At 49.4% G+C, this 5000-nt stretch overlaps 1 protein-coding gene across 1 annotated transcript in view; it reads left to right on the forward strand.

Annotated features, from left to right (window-relative positions):
- LOC125952764 (nuclear cap-binding protein subunit 1) overlaps positions 1–5000 on the forward strand; it is a 14396-nt gene that overhangs the window by 7724 nt on the left and 1672 nt on the right. The gene's annotated exons all lie outside the window — the stretch shown is intronic.

The raw sequence follows: 5000 nt of genomic DNA on the forward strand, positions 1-5000 counted from the left end.
TTCCATGGATTCACTTTTGCTTTCTAGAAATGCTCCCTCGATCGGACTTACCTCGTCTTGTTATCATTCAGGGCGAGGAAAACAGTTTCCTTTAACACTTCCTCCCAGGGCACTGCGCCGCCGTCGTCGTCGTCGTTGTCGTCGTTCTTGTTCTCCTGGTTGTTGTGGGGCGGTGCATGGTCGCGCGGTCGATAGTACAGCACCTTCCCCGGGTACGTCTTCAGGTGGTTGGGCGTCAGAATGATATCACGGTTGCTGTAGTACTGGCAGCGGCTGCCGGTAATCGATATCTGATGGGATAGGAGGTTGCACAGGGCAGAAAGAGAGGAAATGGTGATGAAGCTATCTGGGTGACCATCTCGCACGAGTCTTTGATGACCGTGAAACCCCCCTGATCCAGCAACCAAGCATAAACAATGGTTCTAAGATCGTGCCGTTGTTCTCACCGGCACCGAGTAGCGCCACTATGCCGCCCCCGGTCGCGCTTCATTTCGTTCGTAATTAACGAAGTTCATAAATAACAAGAAAGCGGTGCCAGAGGTCCAACTCTCCGGTGATGGTGGTTGTGGTAGATTTTTTTTTGTTTTTGCGGGGACGGATGCATCGCGATCATCGCGTTGGAGCATTAATGTTGAATAATTTACGTTTACATGATGGTGGCGGCAACGGCTGTCGGTTCTCTCAGCCCCACTGGTGGTCAAGGTGGTACAGCAGCGAGATCGTCTGATGGTTAATTTGGGCCAACCGATCCACCACCGGTGTGGTGTTGTGTATTGTTTGCTCAATGGAAATCTTGGTGATCGCTCTCTACTACTACTGGCAAGTGATCGGTTCTTTTTTTGTTATTGTTATTGCAGAACTTAGATCTTAATCAAACTCCGCTCCGGCTCTCTGGTATATTTTTTTCAATTTTTTCTGCAGATTGACCACATGGCATGGTGGCTGTCCTTCGCGCACATTTCAATCAAATGCCAGTCCGTCAACAGCAGCAGCAGCTGATGTGACTCCCAATCTAATGCCAATCTTTTATCGGACACCAGCGGACAGACTGCGATTCATTTTGAAAACCCCGCTAAACCCCGGCGTGGCGAGTGATGTATGCAAAATACATTGTGTCATTGTGCCTAGGTGGTGCTGGTGGCTCGTGGCCGTGTGAATCTCACGACACCGCTGCAAAGACACGTGCTAACGCCGAGGAGGTGTCAAAGGAGCAAACCGAAAGGATGTCGTAATGGTCTGTAGCCATTTTGCGGACGCTTACCATGAAAAGAATTAAACAAATGTTCATTGTACGTCCGATGTAATCCATGGCGGAACGTGATTGGCCGCGGACAGTGATGGATCGTACGCCGGTGATGCAGGTAGTTCCTCTGGTACTGGTACAGCTGCCGAACGAGGGCCGCAAGGCTGCAGAACATTTACACCAACAGCAAACAAAAAAATAGACAAACCCCGTGCCGGACACCACCTTTCCTCTGTTATTTCACTTAGCCGAGAACTTTGGGGGGGGGGGGGGGGGGGTTTCTGGCGAATAGTATGTATCGTTTAATGATCACTTAGGGACACTGGACACTTGCATGCGGCACTCATTGGATTGGCACCACTATTGGATCGCACCGTATTCACCGCACATCTTTTCGGCAACACACGGCACCGCGACGGTGATCGATCACCTCCACCAAGCGACTAATCGATCGATCGCAACGATCGCTGTATGTCGTACGCGGAGCGCAGCAACTCGCTTGGAAATAAGTTGAACCGTTGCGGGCGAACGTTTTTCACCAACTGAAAGTAGTGATATTTTCAAAATCATATTAAAACAACCTTCGACGGTGGTAGCGCGGCGCCGATCTTCTCGAAGGGAGGGGTGGGCAATACGCGATCCCTACCCAACCCAAACCGAGATAGGCACTAGTGGCTGCCTTTGGTGCTGCTCCCCACTACCGCGAGCGTTGAGGAGTTTTCACGGCGCACGAAGCCCTCGCCGTGCGCATTGCGTGCAGCCGATTTTCATTTTTCATCGCCACGACGACTTCACGATCGTTAACGGTTTCCGACGAAGTGAAGTGTGGTAGTGGCGCTGCGGCCACTTACCCTTCAGAACGCGTGCTGCAGATAGTACATCATCGGTCACAAGAAGCATCTTAATGGGATGCTGAAGCTGCCGCCGAGGAAGATCACAATGATGGAAGCGGAAAGCAATTAATGGGCTGCGTGATCGCTTCACGATCGCGTTTTCGGTGACATTAATGGACAGCTGGGGTTGGTTTTTTGCGTTGCAGCTCTCGTTGTAGACACATTCAATGGCAACTCTCAAGCGTTTCCGCTGGTGTGGACCACGCCATCCAGGGTGGAGTTCTGGGTCATCTGCCATCATCTCGTTGGTTGTTGCTCGACGGTGATGGCGCGCGGTGCTTGTGGTCATCATTAGATGGTGGTGGGTGTCGCTTTTGCATAATCTAATTCCTCATCACCGTGAAATGTGCTGAGAAAAGAGTAATTTAAATACATCGTAAGGGGGGCAGAGAGAAGAAAGAGTTAACATCTTCTTTTTCTCCTTTGGTCAGCTGTGATGCTGCTAGTGCTGCTGCGTTACATCATAAATACGCCCTAGCGGCCTTTGAAGTAAATTTAATTATGTTGCATTAGCCAAGGCATTCCACACCGGGAGGAGGAGTGTCTGGTATGCGTTTGGGGATTACGTATAATTTGCCTAAAAGCTCTCATCACACCTTTTGCACGGGACGCCGTTCTGTCACCGTTCGACGTGTTTACGCAAATCTTAAGTGATTGTAGATCCCTCTCTCTATCTCTCTACGCAACGAGCTTATGTGGAAATCGTGGCTATATGGGTCATAAGATCGGTGAGATCTTCAGCAGCACAGCTGTATGTCGCTTACCAGTCTGTTTTGTCTGTCGAGCGGAAGTAGCGCGACAATCGCCTACCGCCTAGCGTGGCGTCGCCTAAAGAGGGACCGATTGTTATACCTTTTCGAAGCGTGTTCAATGGCAAACCGCTTCGAGCCCGCGTTCAGCCCAATAGGTAGAGCCTTGTCACAGATCAAGGCAAAAGCTTAACTCTACCATCTACCGAGAGAAGAAGGGGTCGAAAGACAGACAGCATTTGAATACAAATTTGCCATTAACCAGCCAACCGCCAAGACAATGGCGTGTGCTGCTATGCGCCACTATTCACTCTTCTGGTCTGGTGGCATCTGATTTGACGAGTTGCGCCAAAACAATGCCAAAATCAGACTATGATGTTTTGCACTACAAGTGCGCATAAACTTGGAGAATTATAGTCGTTCCTTCGCGTGTTGACTGTTTCGAGTTCTGCGACCCAAAACATATGTTGTTCGTTTGTTTGCCAGCAAGGCTTGCAGCACGAAAGTGGGAATCGAACCAAATTACTATGGGGCATGCAAACACCGCGCGATGTGGACGATGGTGTAACATTCAAATTTCAATTACTACTTCGGAGTGCGGTGCTTGCAGCAGTGGCCTTCGCCGGTAAACGGAAGTGATCGCATTTGTAATGAGTCTTGATGACATAGCGCGGTCGGCCCAATGCTTCCGCTTTTTACACATGGAGAATGCCCATCGATGCAGTAACCGTTCATTCTTACGTTTTCGGCAATGGAATTGAACCGACAGCTCCCTTTTTTCCTAGGAAGTCCTTTCCTTTCATGCGGACTGGATTGGTTATTTACATAATTTAGTGAATTGCGCTTTTCCACCGGAGGCTTATGCTTCTGTGTGTTCCGCCTTTCGCTGCACCCATGCGCTAAGGTAACGACCACCAATCTAATCTTCCTTATTATGTGAGTTTATTATCTGCTAAACGAACCTAATACATTAAATGAAGGTGAATATGATCATCAGTAATCACGATCCCAAGGTCGATGCTTTGATAACGGTAGGAAAAAGCTTACGTTTTCTTCTCTCCATTACATTCTTTGCAGATAATTAAATTAATTTCACAAAAACAATTTTCCCTTTCCAAGCACGCGGGAGTGAAAAACCCGATCATTTGTAACGATATCCCACCGCGATACCACGCGAATAGCTCGATCATGCCGCGCGTCTTGCCGCGCACCGTACGTAAACGATGACGGCAGATCATTTGACCACCACCAACACCCTCCACGCACGTAGTGCTGGTCTTCTCACCCTGACATGACTAGCCGGGAACCAACTGACTGGTCATTTTCACTACCGATAGGCCCCTATCGGTTGCTGCTGTTTTCTTAAACCAACTTCTTTCGATGAAAGTGGCGAAACCATCCCTCTCAAGGAGCTTTAATCGAGAGTTATGACGCTCGTTCGCATCTTACACATCGTCTATCGACTGATCAGACGGGGATGGTATGGCGCGCAAGGGCTGGGGCGCGCCTAGTACACCGTCGATCACACAGCTGCCTGTGCGCATGCAGCGGTTGCACCTGGCTGCACTTCTATGCACTCAGTGATTAGTGCGGACGGACGTTGAGGGGAGGCATGCATCAGAAAAGAAAATTATCGCGTGCATCGATCCTTTATCTCTCCTTCTCCTTTTCTCTCTCTCTCTTTCGACGATCCATTCGTCTCGGTGCACACACACGCTCACACCACTAGCACCACCGATTATGCTGCCAATTTCGGTGAGCGTTTTGCGTTTCGGAATTTACATTCGAACGTGTAGTAAAAGTGATGTTTAACCGCTCGCTGGAATGTGTGCAAAATGTTTCTCTTTCTGTGGAGCCCGCTACAGTCAGTAGCAGACAGCAGATGCTTTGTGTTGGAGATTTTTTATTGTCTCAATCCAATGCTCGCCGCTGCCTGGAGCTCGAGCCCGAGGTTCGAATCGGAGCCGAAGGGCCAGGGATGGATCCCCTTTAACCGTGAGGTAGGTAATGAATGATTTCGAAAAGGAATGTCTGCCCTAGAAACCAATCCCGAGGCGTTACTGGAGCGGGGGGGTGCACAAACTTTCGATTTTCTTTCCCAAACTGTTGATCAAT

This window comes from Anopheles darlingi, chromosome 2 (genome assembly GCF_943734745.1).
Source record: "Anopheles darlingi chromosome 2, idAnoDarlMG_H_01, whole genome shotgun sequence".
NCBI classification, from domain to species: Eukaryota; Metazoa; Arthropoda; class Insecta; order Diptera; family Culicidae; genus Anopheles; species Anopheles darlingi.